The sequence below is a fragment of the Dromiciops gliroides genome, chromosome 1, assembly GCF_019393635.1.
Source record: "Dromiciops gliroides isolate mDroGli1 chromosome 1, mDroGli1.pri, whole genome shotgun sequence".
NCBI lineage: Eukaryota > Metazoa > Chordata > Mammalia > Microbiotheria > Microbiotheriidae > Dromiciops > Dromiciops gliroides.
Window position 1 is genome coordinate 138,706,679 of NC_057861.1, and position 17,411 is coordinate 138,724,089.

Below are 17,411 nucleotides of genomic sequence, written 5' to 3' on the forward strand. Positions count from 1 at the left end.
AAACTATTTGAAATATTAGTGCTGTTTTTCTCATCTGTCTCAGGTATAATTCCTAGAGTTTACATTTTGACACTAGAATTTTCAAATTTTCCCTTTTCATATTTTAGCACCTTCTAGATTTTACCTTTTATTTTATCTAATCTAGTTGGGGAATAAAGTTTTATTTATGATTTCTCTTCACTTGGTTGGCTATATGTACTTGTATCACCCAGAGCTGAGACTACTGTTGACAAAAAGCAACTCTTGCCTATAACTGGTAAGATCAGTTTCCAATTTAGTTATATCATATTGACACCCAATGAATATACATTAATTATACTTATCATCAGTTCATTTCATGCTCCTTCCTGCTTTGCCTGCTTTAGGGGTCAGCATCCTCTGCACAGAAGCATTGCTAGTGGGGGTGGACAGGTGGCAGCATTGGTACTTCTGATTACTCTTGTGTATCTTCTCCCGGTACCAGAACATGAAGTGGTGCCAGTCCGTGTCTCTTTGCTGTTCTCTTTGTGCTAAGATAAGCACCATAATTGTTCTGCAGGGCCAGCCTGCACCCTTACTTCATTCTGTTCATTTTATTAGGCTATTAGGAGAAGTTGTATCTCATTGACTAGGCTGCTAACCCAAGCACAGGCCAACTGACAGGTATTTCAGGCATTCTCATCTACTAATGTGGTCCCAAGTGACCCAGAAGACAAATGTGGATATGGATATGGATGTAAATAAACACATATAGCACATATAACAATAATGATAATGATAATAACAGTAACACCCCGAGAGGTTAACTCATCATACAAGCTGTGGAAAAGGTTTGGGGGAGGAGAGGCAATGATGAAGCAAAGGAATGCCAGCCACAGTGATGTGCAGATATGCACAGATATATGTATGTGTATACAGACACACATATGTATATATAGACACATGTGTATATACATATGTATATGTGTGCACACATCACTATGGCTAACATTACCTTCCTCTAACATTGACTCTCTTCCAACCCCATTCTAGAACATGTATGATGGGTTGGCTTTTCAGGGGCTTATTGTTATTATTTAAAAAAAAATATTATTGACAAGCAGTGAGAACAGTAGAGAACTAGTCTTGGAGCCAGGAAGACATGGATCTATGCCCTGGCTTGGACCTATGCTGCCTTCATGACCCTGGACAAATCACTTAACCTCTCAATGCCCTAAGCTATTCTCTTAGCTAACGTGACAAAAAGGTGCCAACTTGCATTGGTAGAGAGACTTTCCTTATCTAGAAGTTCTCTATACCAATGAAATAATAATTTCTAACCCTATCCTGATTATAATTATTATAGAAATTTGACATGGACTATGTGGTTACTATGTGTGTGTATGTAATGTATTATAATACATATATTACATATAATTAATATATAACAAATTAAAATGAACATATATGTAATTATATCAAGATAATTATATATATATATATACATTAACTATAGAGCCCCCATTTGGGCTTTTATGTTCTATCAATGATACAGGATTGTCCATTCTAAGCACCAACTTCTCTATTCTAGTTCAACAATCTACCTTCCTTCTGTTCTTCCAGTCTTGTTGCATGTCCTGGGGTTTCTAGTCATGCCATTGCTCCCCTGTATGTGTTTTGAGTTTTTTCTAAGGAAATCAAATGCTTGCTTTGCTATCTTTGAGCAAGTGGGGCTCGTTAGTCTTGGCAGGCAACCTGCCCAGGGGAAGGTACCCTGATTTTAAACCGCCGCTGCCTTGTGGCTATACCCATATATGGGAAAGGCTTCAGGAGTTAACCCTGAGGAAAAATCAAGAGTCGGAGTCCCTTAGGCAGTTGGATGTTGGATATCACATCCCTTTGGCAACTCCTGAGGCTGCACTGGTGCCAAACTGTATTGGCTCTGCCTCTCCTTTGGATCCACCAATGTCCCGGAGAGGGAAAACCTGCTGCAGGGGCAACAGCTTGTTTTCCATATTGATCCGCCCAGGCCAGCGCCCTGGAGAGGACACTCCAGCTACTCCTCATGGGGTAGATACAACACAGGATGTGGCAGTTAGTCACTTAGGAGCTATGGCTCCCACATCAGACTGCACAGCCACACTGTGGCCTGTGGCTCTTCAAGGTGCTGATCCATGGTCCTCCACAACTGGTGGAGGCCTACTACTACTACTACTACTACTATTACTTTGCTATCATTTTTGTTGAGTAGTTTGGCCCCATTGAACAAGGAATTATTTTAAATATTCTGTATGAATCAGAATTTGGAAGTGGATGAGTTAATTCTAAGTACCCAATAGTCATGCAAGCATATTTCTCACTATTAATTATGCTGTTTATTTCTGTCAATTGTTGATAAGCTAAAATTGGTGTTTTTTTGTTTGTTTGTTTTAAATAGAGGAGCTCATTCTGACTTGTGGAATCTGCAGTGTTCTGTGATCCAGTTACTACTACACGGGTAAGTAATAGTAAAAATTCCTTGGATTTATTTGTCTTTTTTTCTTAAGAGCTCAAAGTACTTCCACATCTTTGCATTAATCTTGATCTTTTGAGGAGGCAGGCTTAATTCCTAATTTTCAAATGGAGAAACTGAGGAATATTGAGCAGTAAAGTGTTTTCCCATTGTTAGTGGTAGATGGCAATTCCAATCTGTCTTCCATTCACTAGACATACAACATTGCCTAGCTCAAAAAGTTGCTGTTGCTACTGATAGTTGGAAGCTAAATTTCAAGGAGCCATGAAGTGTGTGGGAAATGAGAATATAGAGGCAGTAATCTTAGATGAACTTTTCAAGGAGTTTGGCTATGAAAGGGGGAAGAAAGAGTTTGAAGAAATAGCAGTGTCAATTGAAGACTTTTTAAGGATGGAGGAGACCTGGGAATACTTATAATATGTTCTTTGAAATCAAGGCTATATGGATATTAAATGTAATATTTTATTGATCTTTAAATGTATGATATAATAGTCATTGTCAATGTTGTTCCGATTCTGCCATTTATTCCCTCTCATCTGGACAGTTGTTCCTGTATTTCTCTGAATTCCTTACGTTTCCTTTTTTGGAGGGGTGGGGGTGTTACAATTCCTTATTTGTAACACAATTGCTTTAACTCTTAATTGATGGGTACCCACTTTTTTCTTTTGCTACTAAAAAGATTGCTATTTTGAATAGTTTAGTATTTATGTGACCATTTTTTCTATCTTTGATTCTTTGCGTGATTATTGGATCAAAGGGTAAGAACAGGTTAGTCAATTACCTTGTATGATTTCAAATTGTTTTTCATTATTGTTGGACTATTTCATAGCCCCACAATGGCGTATTGGTATCTTGTGTTCCCAATATTCCTTCAACATTGATTACTTTTATCTTTTTTCATATTTGCCAATTTGATGGGTATGAAATGGAACTTCAGAATTGTTTTACTTTGCATTTCTGGTTGTATATAGACTGTTGGAAGAAGATTGAGACAATTTGGGGAACAGCTTGACTTTAACTGTCAACCTAAGAAATTTCTACCAGGCAAGGTAACAGTGATTTCAAATTTATTGGGGAAGAAAAGGGGAAAGGGGGAAAGGATTAAACATTCATTCATTCATTCATTTAGGTGGGCCAATGAGGGTTAAGTGACTTGCCCAGGGTCACACAGCCAGTAAGTGTCAAATGTCTGAGGTCAAATTTGAACTCAGGTCCTCCTGAATCCAGGGCTGGTACTCTCTCCAATGTGCCACCTTGCTGCCCAGAATTAAGCATTTATAAAATACCTGTTATGTTCCAGGCACTATTCTTTAAACACCTTTTTTTATTTTTACAAGTATTATCTCATTTGATCCTCACAACAATTCTGTAAGGTAAGTGCTATTGTTTTCTCCATTTTACAGCTGAAGAATCTGAGGTAAACAGAGGTTAAGTGACTTACCCAGGGTTACACAGCTAGAAAGTGTATGAGTCTAGATTTGAATTCCGGTCTTTCTGATTCGAGGCCCAGTTCTCTATCCACTTCTGTATATATTGGCAGTGAATCCCACAAACCTGAGGATGTGTAATAATGATGTACTACTGAGCCATACTTTTAGTTCCTCTTACACATTTCCTATATTTTGGTATTCTTTAGACCCTGAACTAATTGATTGGCATGGCTGAGTCCAAGTGCTAGATTCTACTTTGTTCTAATAGTTTCCTGCTAAGTCATATATATTTTGCAAATAGAATGGACTAATGGATTCAGGAGATGTGATATCTAGTCCCTATTCCACCGCTTACTTGTGTATCCTCTGCTCAAAGACTATAAGAAACTTCTCATTGGTAGATATCCATCACTTAAGGCTTTTTGCTTTTGTAATGAATAGAATTGTTGAGAGGTTGGGAGAAGCAAGAGCCTGGTCTTCCAGCTTCTAACAATGGGACAGAAGACAAGTAGTTCCAGATTCTCTTCAGGGTCCCTGAAGGGAGAGAAAAACTGGGAAGAAGCTGACATGACATGATGGAGGTGTGGAGGTGCCAGCTACTCTACATGTCACCTTCTTCCTGGAAGGACCTCTCCCTGAAGAGGATCTGGAATCATGTGTCTGCTTTCTCTCAAAGCTGCAAACCAAGTTCTGATCAACTCAGCCCCTCACATAGGTGAGGGATGCTGAGTAATCAATCTCCACCAATGAGGAGAGTCTTATGCAAATGACCTTTGAGCCCAGGGTTCCTCTACCCTGGTGACCTGAAAGTAGCATGTGAACAGAGTGTATAGGTGGATAGAGTGCTGAACCTAGAGCAAAGAGGTGTGGCTTCTAATCCTGTCTCAAATGCTCACTCCCTATGTTTGACCCTGGGCTAGTAACTTCCTTTCTCAGGTCCTGTCTGCTCAGGCTAATACTGAGTGTCCCAAAAAGGAATGGAATTTGTGTATTGATAAACTCAGACATACATTCTTCTTCCTCCTCTCCCCATCAGTAGTTTCTTTCTATACTGAACAGGTAGAAATGTCCTATTCAGCAATAGAACCATCTGTTGTATATTTGAAGTTTAGTTCAATTTCACGTTTTGCCCAATATTACAATTCATCACCAGAAGGTTGGCCACTGTGACATGATAAGCTTTTTTGGACACAGTGACTCATGAAGAAAGTAGGCATCATGATACCTAAAATACCACACTTAAAAAAGTATTTTAGGTAATTTCCTGAAGCAGTTTAAAATATGACTGAAAAATTTTCCAAAATGATGCTTGAAATTTGTTTTCATTAGTTAACATTTTACCGAGAAAAACATTTGCTATTTCCCACACCCATCAATGGGAAATATAGTTCCCTGTGGGCTAACTACAGGGATCTTTCCTTTTAGTCTGATTTAGGCAATTTAACCTTCAGTATAATAATGCTACACACATTTTTTCTTTAGTCAAATGGGCTTTAACAATGAGGTTAAAAGTAATTCCAGATCAATCCATTTTTTTGAAAAAATAATCCAAGTTAGAAAGCACTTGTAAAATAAAAGATACTCAGTGAAGAAAGGGATGACCATTTTCTAGTTCAACTAGTCAATTCAAAAAGTATGCATTGAACAGAGCTATACCTAGCAATTTTGGCACCTGAGGTTTAGTATAATGAATTACTTTCTAAAATAATTTTTAAAGACAAATTTAGTTGTGGGATAGGTAAAGACCATGAGATACAAGGCCTTATAGGGGAGAGACCTTGGGGACACTACCTCATGTAAGAGGCATCAGAGATCTCTTGATACCACAAGACTACTACAAGGGTGGTTACCAACCAGGTCAGGAAGGGTAGGGAGCAGAGTGAGCCAGTTCAAAGAAGAACTTGCTTACCATGGGATGGTTAGGAACTGGAGGGAAGGAAAAGATGGCGATATCTACTAACTTCCTATTTTTGACTAAGTATTCTTGATAACCAAGGACAGGTAGGTGGTACAATGGATAGAGCACTGGGCCTGGAGTCAGAAAGACATGTTTAAATCCAACCTCAGACAATTACTAGCTACATGACCCTGGGCAAGTCACTTAACCCTGTTTGTCTCAGTTTCCTTATCTGTAAAATGAACTGGAGAAGGAAATGGCAAATCACTCCAGTGTCTTTGCCAAGAAAACCCCAAATAGGGTCCCTGAAGAGTCATATATGGCTGAAGAATAACAACATTCTTGCTAACCAAGTGCTAAACTCAGTTGTGACTATATTGTAGAAGTACAGGTGGTAACAAGTAGTTTCACCGTTAGATTGTAAGCTTCTCGAGGGCAGGGACTGTCTTTGTTTTCATTTGTATTTGTATCCCTAAAATGCCTGGCACATAGCAGGCACTTAATAAATTATTGTTTATTGATTGAAGGACTAATAATTATTTCTAATTTTTGATGCCTTGAGGCAGATCTCTAGTTGTTCCACACTAGTTAGGCACATATAAATACAATAGAAAGAAAGCATTAGCTGCGTTCTTGAGATGAGATTGTTTTTAAAAGCTAATTTTTTGTCATCATTCTCAATTTTGCTAGAAGGTATTTCTGTTAATATAGATGTAAAAGACCCATTTGTTGCTGAAATAGGATGTATATTCCTTAAGAGTGGAGACTGTTTCATTTTTGTCTTGGTACCTCTATTGCCTCAACCAGTGCTTTATCACTTTGTTAGACACTTAATAAATTCTTGATGAATTTGCAATGGAAAGGGTGTTGGATTTGAAGTCAGAAAACCAGGGTTCAAATTTTAGTTTTTCCCTTTACCACCTTTATGGAAGGAAGGAAACATACAATTGTTAAGCACTTATTCCTTCTAGGCACTTTGCTAAGAATTTCACAAATATTTCATTTGAACAACCCTGTGAGGTAGGGGATGCCTTTTAAGAATCCAGGACAGGTTGTCCCCAGGTGTCCTTGTGTGAGTGACATCATCTTTAAACACCATGTGGCAGTCCCTAAAGTACCTTTGAGATGCTCAGGGAAGACAGGGCTACCTGGAAATCAAATTACTTTCTCAAGATCATCCAGCTTTTGGATAATTATACAAAATGCTTCATTGTGGGAACAGACAACGTGGACTCCAAACAGATGCAGCAGATCTGAATGTCCCTCCGTGGGAAGGCCGTAGTGTGAATGCAAAAAACCACCATGATGTGCAAAGCCTTTTGTGGGCATTTGGAGAACCACTCTGCCCTGGAGAAACTGCTGCCTCATATCCTGGGGAATATGGCCTTTGTGTTCACCAAAGAAGATCTGACAGAGATCAGTCTGATGAAGACATGTGATTTGGTCTATTTAATTAGCCCTTGGAAAACAACTATTTCAGCCAGTTTATTTGTGAAACAAAGAAATAAAAGTGCTTCTGGCTAATAAGGTGCCAGGGGCTGCTCGTCCTGGTGTCATCACTCAATGTGATGCCACTGTGCCAGCCCAGAACACTAGTCTGAGGTCTGAGAAGACTTCCTTCTTCCAGGTGCTGGGTATCACCTCCAAGATTTCTAGGGGCACCATTGAAATCTTGAGTGACGTGTAGCTGATTAAGACTGGAGATAAAGTGGACTCCAGCAAGGTCACTTTGTTCAACATGCTGAACATCTCCCTATTCTCCTTTGGACTAATCATTCAACAGGTGTTTGACAATGGCAGCATCTACTACAACCCTGAAGTACTGAATATCACGGAGGAGACTTTGCACCTTCGGTTCTTAGAGGGTGTCTGCAACATTGCCAGTGTCTGTCTGCAGATCGGCTACCCAAGTGTGTGCATCAGTCCCCCACCCCATTATCAATGGACACAATTGGGTCTTGACTGTAGCTGTGGAGACTGAGTATACCTTCCCACTTCCTGAAAAGGTGAAGGCCTTCTTGGCCAACCCTTCAGTGGTTGCAGTGGCTGCCCCTGCTTCTGCTGCTCCAGATGCTGTTATTCCTGCTGGAAACTAAGGAAGAGTCAGAGGGATCTGATGAAGATATGGGATTTGGTCTGTTTGATTAGCCAATGGAAAATGACTATTTCAGTCAGTTTATTTGCAAAATGAAATAAACGTGCTCATTTATCTCTAAAAAAAAAACCCTAAAAGAATACAGGACAGACTGTGACCAAGTATTCAAATGAGTGGGAATGGCTGCAAATGATATAGAAGTTAGGAAAAATTAGAATTCTGTAGGAGCTTGAGTGGGCACCTAGGTGGCTAAGTGGATACAGCATTGGCCAGAGTCGGGAAGACTGAGTTCAAATTGCCTCGGACACTTATTGACATTGAGACCCTGGGCATGTCCCTTAACCCTGTTTGCTCATCTTAAAATGAGCTAGAGAAGGAAATGGCAAACTACTCCAGTATCTTTGCCAAGAAAACCCCCAATGGGTTCTCAAGAGTCAGACCCCATTGAAAATGACTGAACAGCAACAACAATGAGCTGGAGTAGTGAAGGCTTCACAAGAGAAATGTACCATGAGCTAGTCAGGGAGGGATATTGATGGACCTTGGTTAGCAGTGAGGAGAGGAAAGGGAGCTCTGGGTGAGCTAATAATAACAAAAACCAACATTTATATAATAATTTAAAGTTTACAGAATGCTCTATGTACATTATTTCATTTGAGGTTCATAGCAACCTTGTAAGGTAGGTACTACAGGTGTCATTGTCCTCATGTTCCAGGAATAGAGCCCTGAACCTGGAGTCAGGAAGTCCTGAGTTAAAATCCTACTCATACACTTACTGTGTGATCCTAGGCAAGTCACTTAACCTTTGTTAGTCTAAGTTTCTTCATCTGTAAAATGGGAATAATAATAATAACAACAACCACAATAATAATAATAATAATAACACCTACCCCCTCAGGGTTATTGTGATGACAAAATGAGATCATATTTGTAAAGTATTTTACAAATCTCAAAGCACTATCTAAATGCTGCTTGGTGGTGTTGTTGTTGTTGTCATTATTGTTTAGTAGATTGAAGCCCAAAGAGGTCAATGATTAGCTCAGAATCCTGGTCATCTCAACTACCATTTGCATTAGTGGCCCTGTGAAATGTCCTGTGATCCGTGTCTTCCTGCTGACCCCGTCCAGTACCTCTCCTCATTGTTTTGTTATTGCAGATGCCTGTCCTGAGGCAAATCTCAAAATTTAGACTAACCAATTCCACAGCTCTCATTCAGGAGCATTTTTGTCACTGTGACTCCTGGCTTAGCTGGTAGAACTGTGTGCCTCATGTTTTTTCTTGAGAGTTCCTTAATTAGAGGAGATGACATCAGGGACTGTCCAAGCAGCTTCTTGTCAGGTATTATTACGTTGGTAGCAAAGTCAGGTCGCATTTAGGTTTGTTCCTGTAAGGCTGGTCATAAGCCTTTCTTGCCTCTATCACAGGCTATGCCACGTGAATGATGCTTCATTAGATTAAGGATAGGATACCTCTGAGTCAGAAGAAGAACAATTGTATTTTTCCTGCTTTGTGTTAAGAGCAAGGTTCATCAATTGGCCATTGTGCAACCAGAAATATTCTACTGAAATAATCACAATCTGGAAGTTAACATTGCCACGAAATAGTTTTTTATTCCTTTTGAAATGGGATCTTTTAGGATCATTTTGACTTTTTCTTTCCTATTGAATATTAAGATCCCCTTTCATTTTCCTGTACTGCTTACACAAATGTACACAAATATGTCTAAAATAGAATTCAAACCTATGCATCCTCCAGATTTCTCAAATCTTGTTGACGTCATCATTATCCTTTCAATCACATCCTTCGAGTCATCCTTAATTCTTTCTCCCTCACACACATCTAATCAATTGCCAAGTCTTGACAACATCTCTGACATCTGCTCTCTTCTCTCTACTTATATAGCTTCTATCCTGTTCAGAACCTCATTACCTCTACTCTGGATTTTTTTGGCAGCTTCCTAATTATTTTTCTTCCTGTTTATCTATTCTCCAGTCCATACAGTACACAACAATCAAATTGATATTCTTTTAAAAAAATATTTTATTTTTTCCTAATTACATGTAAAGACAATTTTAACTTCATTTAAAAAAATTTGAGTTCCAAATTTTCTCCTTCCCTACCTCACCTCCCCTGTCCCTGAGACAGTAAGCAATTTGATATGTTATACATGTTCAATTGTGCAAGACATATTTACATATTAGTCATGTTGTGAAAGAAGACACAAACCCAAAAGGGGGAACACATGAAAAAACATAAAATGAAAAATAGTATGCTTCTATCTGCATTCAGACTCCATTAGTTCTTTCTCTGGAGGTGGATAGCATTTTTCATCATGAGTCCTTTGCGATTGTCTTAGATCATTGTATTGCTGAGAAAGGCTAAGTCATTCACAATTCTTCAATGTACAATATTGCTGTTACTGTGTGTGGTGTTCTCCTATTTCTGTTTACTTCGCTTTGTATCAGTTTGTGTAAGTCTTCCCAAGTTTTTCTAAAACCTGCTCATCATTTCTTACAGCACAATAGTATTCCATTACTTTCATATACCACAAAGTGTTCAGCCATTCCCTATTTGATGGACATCCTCTTGATTTCCAATTCTTTGTCTCTATCTGACTGATATTCTTAAAGCATAGATATGAAGATGTCATTTCCCCTGCTCAGATATCTTTGCTACCTGTTGCCTCCAGGATGAAATACAAAATCCTTGGCTTAGCATTTAAATTTCCCCAAACATGGCTCCCACCTGATGTTACAGTCTTATTTCATATTCATCCCTTTCATATAATGCTACATTCTAGTTAAATTGGCATTGTATCTTTCATCTTTGTGCCTTTGCATAGATGGCCCTCCATCTCGGAATGTACTTCTTCATTTTAGAGAATCTCTTGATTACTTCAAAGCACAGCTCAGGTACCCCTTCCTACATAAGGCTCCTTGAGAGACTCCCTGCAATGCTGACATTAAACTGTGAATTACTATGATTCACATCTGACCATCCAACCAGTCCAGAATCATATGATCAGAATTATATGATAATTGTGTTATCATGTAATTCACATTTCCAACTTCTCCAAAAGAATGGGAGGGAATACTTTAGCAAAAAACTTCTAAAATCTATGTAAACTATATCTCCAACATACGCTTCTAGTTTTGGTTTATAGGACTACATTTCCCAGAGGACTCACACACCACCTTCTGGGAAATGTAGTCTAGAGAATTTGTCCCAATGAGTGAAGTTCTCACATTTCTGGGAAATGTGTGAAATGATGTTCTGGAGACATGACCTACACACACACACACACACACACACACACACACACACACACCACACCACACCACACCACACCACACCACACCACATCCCATGCACGTATGTATGTAATGCAGAATTATAGCATGTTTGAAGAAATGGAATTTTTTTTTATAATTTTTTTTTTTTTTTAGTGAAGCAATTGGGGTTAAGTGACTTGCCCAGGGTCACACAGCTAGTAAGTGTTAAGTGTCTGAGGCCACATTTGAACTCAGGTACTCCTGACTCCAGGGCTGGTGCTCCATCCACTGCTCCACCTAGCTGCCCCAAGAAATGGAATTTTTTTTTAAACTTTTTTTTTAGTGAGGCAATTGGGGTCAAGTGACCCGCCCAGGGTCACACAGCTAGTAAGTGTTAAGTGTCTGAGGCCGGATTTGAACCCAGGTACTCCCAACTCCAGGGCCGGTGCTCTATCCACTGCGCCACCTAGCTGCCCCAAGAAATGGAATTTTTAAATTTTCAAGTATACATAATAAGTATTCCAAAGAGGACATTTCCAAGTACTGGTCTTTTGGGGACTGTTTTAATAAACAGATAAGACTCATTTGTTAGTAGCCGTATCTATATAGATGAGGAATTATACTAGATAATTTCTAAAATCTCTTCCAACTCTAAGCCCTATGATCCTATGATAAACAATGGGCTTAAATCCTTAATGTTGGTTTGTTCTGTTTAGATTAAGTTTGCTCCCTACCCCCTCCACCGTCATTTTGCTTCTGCTGTTAATTCAATTCAACAAGTATTTATTGACCATATTGGTCCCCTGCAGGATATATAAGAAGCACAAAATACAGTTACCAATAATTCATAGGTGGATTTCCTTAGGGACCCTACTAATAGCTTACACCTACCTCACTAAGGAATAAGCTTTTATTACAACAATATTACATTGTAGGGAGGGTAAACATTATTATCTCCATTTTGCAAGTTAGACAACTAATGCTTTATCCTTCAGACTTCACTTCAAGGTCAACTACCTTAACTGCTTTAGTCTTAGTTGGTTCTCCTCTTTCTAAAGTTCTACATTAATTATCTTCTTTACTCTTTTCGATATTTGAACATATACTGCTTTGTATTAAAATTTGAGAAATGTTATTGAGCATCTAATATATGTATTTTGGGAAAAACAGAAAAATTAGACATATTCCCTTCCCTCATGGAATTTACATTCTAATAGGGGAGTGATGGGGAATTCTCTTGTCCACTTTGGAGAGATGTACCCACTGGTGGGGATCCAGAGAGTACCGGTTAATGACAGGAGGCCAAAACTGAAGCAAAAAGATTTATTGGCATGCTAAGTGGAAACTACTCTTGCTTAATAGCAGTTTCAGATTTCTAGGTTACAGATTTGCTTTTTATAACCTTTCAGGAACTCTTAAAGGACTCAGCCAATTATCAGCATTTTGTGGCAACTTAGGATAAAAAGGCAAAGCATTTAATAGGAATGGGAGGGGTAGAGGAAGAGGGGGTCATTCAGGGGAAAGTCTCTGAGACTGTAAGTTCAGAGGAGTTGTTGGTCTGCATGACTGGAAGGACATTCCGTATTGGGATTTCCCTACACTGATGGTACAGGTCAAAGGTTCTTTTCTTTTCTTTTTTTCTTTTTTTGTGGGTCAATGAGGGTTAAGTGACTTGCCCAGGGTCATACAACTAGTGTCAAGTGTCTGAGGCCGGATTTGAACTCAGATCCTCTTGAATCCAGGGCTGGTACTTTATCCACTGCACCACCTAGCTGCCCCAGGTCACAGTTTCTTAAACTGTGGTTCATGACCCCATATGCGGTCATGTAACTGAATGTGGGGATCAAGAAAAATTTGGCAACAATATATACCTATTTTACATACCTATGTACTAGGGGTTGCATAAAAATTTCTCCATTGAGAATCATAAGTGGAAAAAGTTTAAGAAGCCCTGATGTAGGTCACAGATCTGGACTCTTCTCACTTAAAAAAAAAAAGCGTATGTATGACTTGTTTTCCCTATTGGATGGCAAACTGCTAGAGGGAAGGGAACCTGTTTATTTTAAATATATATATACATACACATATATATATACATACATACATACAATACAAACATATACATACATATATAATACATATACACACATAGGTATGTATACATATAGGCATATGTACACATATACACATATATAATACATACATACATATATACATACATATATACACATATACATACATACATATATAATTTATAAAATTAACATTTTATGTGTGAATAATATATTTTAAATATATTATTCTTCTATATTTAAAAATGTATATTTTACTTGTTTTCCCTGTGGGAGGGCAGGGACCTTGTCTCATTTTAAATCACATTTATTAAAATATGTACACTTAGTATTTGTTGCATGAATTAATTACAATGTTCCAATTACCAAATTTTTTTGCATAATAATTATGGTAAGGACTTCCCAAATCACCAGGCAGAAATGAAACCTTTCTTGGGTTGGTTTGAACTCTTTGGGTTAGTCAGTGGTTTAAAAATCAAATGCAAACACCAACCCCCCCAAACAAACCTGTGCCACCTAATGGTTTGTGCTGTTTGCTAAGTACCACAAATATCCTCTTTAGAGCAGCCTGCAGATGTGGGGGTTGGGATTCTGTCATCTTTCCCTGGAACTGCAGAGTGGACTGTGTATACTGGCTATTAGCCCACATTACATCAGAAATGGACTACACCCAATTAATGAGCTTCTTTTGCCTTATAATAGAAGGATAAAATACTGTCCCCTTGATAGACAAGCCAAGAGTCTTTCTATTGTCACACAACTTATCCTATTTACAAGCAGAGGAAGCCAAGCAGTAGATGGCGTTTAGGTGTTGGATTAAGAGACAGTTCAAAGTTCAGGGTTAAAAGTAATTTAGCTGAGTTCTCCTTGCTTCCTTCTCTCATTGACATTTTACTGGAATTTGAAACAGAAATTTTTTTTAGATCTGAAAGAGATGATGTAGGTCATCTAGTCTAATCTCCTTATTTTATAGCTGTGGAGAGTGGGGTACAGAAAATGTGACTTGCTAAGCTCAAGCTCTCTTGCCTAGTTAGTAATAGAGACAAGGTTAGAACCTAGAAAACACCATGATTTCTTAGCTGCCTCCTCCCTCAGCTCCTTTAGTGTATTCTTCAGGATACCTCCATTTTGGGGAAGGGTCCCAGACCAGATATCCCTCCTTCTCTACACTTAGCCAGCAGGCCCTCACTCAGGGAACTCCCTCCCTCCACTCCAATTTTCAGCTCCCCTTTTGTGTGTTTTCTTCCCCCATTGGAATGTAAGCTCCTTGAGGGCAGGCACTGTCTTTCTTTTTCCTTGTATTTGTATCCCAAGCACTTAGCGCAGTGTCAGGCACATAGTAAGTACTTAATAAGTGCTTATTAGCCGACAGTGCTAATGTTTAGTCTACTGTATCAGTCTGCCTCTATTTAGGAATTCTTTCCTATATGTGTGTGTACATATACATAGACACAATATATTTACAGATGTCTAAGTGCACATATACACACATTCATGTATGTACACACATGTATACATGGTGTATACAATGTGCCTTGCACATGTGTGTATATTACCACCTTTGTGTGTATATACACATATAAATACATATATAATACATATATGCTATATATAATATAAGCCTATTTGTGTTATATATACCTTTTAAAAAACAAAACAAAACATAGTCATTTCCTCAGATAACCCTCACCTGAAGACCCTTTTCTAGGAAAGCAATACAAGTAAGTGAATCCAGTTTCCACAGGGATTTCACCTGACAAGGTATGCTACATTCTGCTTCCCTAGGTTCCCCTACTTCTTCTTTTTTTAATTTTTAAATTTTTTTGCAGGGCAATGAGGGCTAAATGACTTGCCTAGGGTCACACAGCTAGTAAGTGTTAAGTGTCTAAGGCTGGATTTGAACTCTGGTCCTCCTGAAACCAGGGCCAGTGCCTTATCCCCTGTGCGACCTAGCTGTACTCAGGTTCCCCTACTTCCATCAAGAAGAGGGAAACATGCTTCATCATTTGTTCTCTATTTCTGTGATTGGCCAACTTAACAAATTCTTGTATAAAATTACCACATCTAAATCTGCGACCAATACCCACAATTAAATCTTGATATTAGAATGGAAGCCTGAATTAACCTTAATAACCACTCCCACGCTAGTTTTTACAGATTATCTTGGCTTTTACTCTTCTTGCCACAGCATGGCTTATGTTCAATGAGCTGTGTGTCCTCCCTTGTATTTGAATGGCAGTCCCCCATGTTTTTACTTCTACAGTTACAATATATGTCCCAGGTTCTGGTGAGGGCTTATTTTCTTAGGTGGCATTTAAATTTTTTTTACTCTACCTTGGATCCAACTGATCATATATAGCAGTGTAATACAGAGGGGAAACCACTGACTCAATTCAGAGGACCTGGATTTAAATCCTCCCAATGACACTTACCTCTGTGACCTTGGACCAGTAGTTTGGTTTTTCAGTTGTTCCTTCATGTATGACTTTTCATGATCCCATGGACCATAGCATGCTGATACTGTCCATGGAGTTTTCTTGCCAAAGATACTGGAATAGCTTGCCATTTTCTTCTCCAGTAGATTAAGGCAAACAGGGTTAAGCAACTTGCCCAGGGTCACACAGTTTGTAAGTGTCTGAAGCTGGATTTGAATTCAGACTCCAGGTTCAGCACTTCTATCCCTGATCCATCTAGCTGCCACCAAGTCACTTTACCGCCATATAAAATAAGAGAGTTGGACTCTGAGGTCTCTTCCATTGAAATACCTAGATCTATTACCATGGCATTCAATAGTCAGCATTTGGCACTATGTGGGTTGTGAGTGTCTTCTGAAGATGAACAGGGCAGGTTTTCCCCTTTAGGAATAACATGGTAAACTGTATATACATGAAAAAATAAACAATGTTTGGTTTTTATGACAGACAGAGACAGAGACACAGAGAAATAGAGACAGAGGGAGAGAATTTCATGAATGTCTCACCTACTTTCTTGCTTGCACCTGGTATGTAGGCTCTACATGTGGCACATCTACTCTAGTTTCCTATTTTAAGTAAGTATAGCAGGAATGTTGACCCCACAGCTACCATATGTTCCATATGTCCTAAGTGCTGAAGATGAGTCTTCCCCTCCTCTCATGTGTTGTACACTCAGTAGGCACAATCTACTGGCTCTCTACTCTTGTTCCAACTCACTTTTACTTCTGGTTAAGTTTCTTCTTTTTTCTCCCTGTCCTTCAAAAAAAATGGAAATGAGAAAACGCTCCTGCTAAGAAACTTTATTTAGTTGCAGAAATAACCAGTTGAGGTAACTGAGCTCTCTCCTATTTGTTCAGGTCAACCTTCTAGAGAGTGAAGAGAGCCTTGGTTCACCATGAACACAGTTCCAAGCCCGCCTGCTTTCTTTGGGGCAGGTTTCCCTAGCTCTGAGGCACATCTTTGATCTTTCCTTCATTTCCATCTGGTTTTTATTACAGTTCAGAACAACAGATCTCAGCTCTTTGGGGGTGAAGAGCAACAACTATCCATCTCAGGTTCCTTTTCAACACGACCTCAGGCTCTATAGGTCTCTTTTAATGAAAAGGAACATGGGGACAAGAGTCTTTATTTAGTTCTAAACCTGGGATATGGTGACTCTCCTAAGGGACATCCAGATAGACTAAAAAGGCTGAGACATGGGCTGCTCTGCTGTCAGGAACAAGGTGGGCATTTGCTCACAGCATGAGGAAAGAAAAAAGGAAAGTCGCTTACTTTGCTGCCACAATCAGCACGTCTTTGCCATCTGCTCCCCTTCTCAATGGATCAGAGATTCAGAGACTGAAGGGACCTTGGTGTTATCCAGTCCAATAAAAGAGCCCTGGGCCTGGGTTCAAAGTACTTGCGCTGGAATCCCACTTCTTATGGTTATTAGTTACAGGCAACCAACAGTCCAGTTTCATTTAACCAATTAATATCAATTAGCTTTTACAAAGAGATATTTACTCTGAAGTTATAGCAAGAACAAAAGTACAAACTTTCCCTACCTTTACCTGGCGGTCAATTAACTGACCTAGGACTTACTTTCCTCAACTATTAAATGAGGACATTGAACTAGATAGCCTTTGAAGTCTCTTTCAGATACTGGATCTTGTGATCCCTTCACTTACAGAAGTGAGAACTGAGGCCTAGTGACTTATCCTT

The 17,411-nt window shown here is 39.0% G+C and overlaps 1 protein-coding gene and 1 pseudogene across 3 annotated transcripts in view; both read left to right on the plus strand.

Moving 5' to 3' along the window:
• NCALD (neurocalcin delta) overlaps nucleotides 1–17,411 on the plus strand; it is a 586,370-nt gene that overhangs the window by 183,593 nt on the left and 385,366 nt on the right. For all 3 annotated transcript variants that reach the window (XM_043965590.1, XM_043965608.1, XM_043965575.1), the window contains exon 2: nucleotides 2,396–2,455. The gene's annotated coding sequence lies outside the window, so the exon portion shown is untranslated. The remainder of the gene's footprint in view (nucleotides 1–2,395; nucleotides 2,456–17,411) is intronic.
• LOC122727773 lies at nucleotides 6,923–7,945 on the plus strand (annotated as a pseudogene).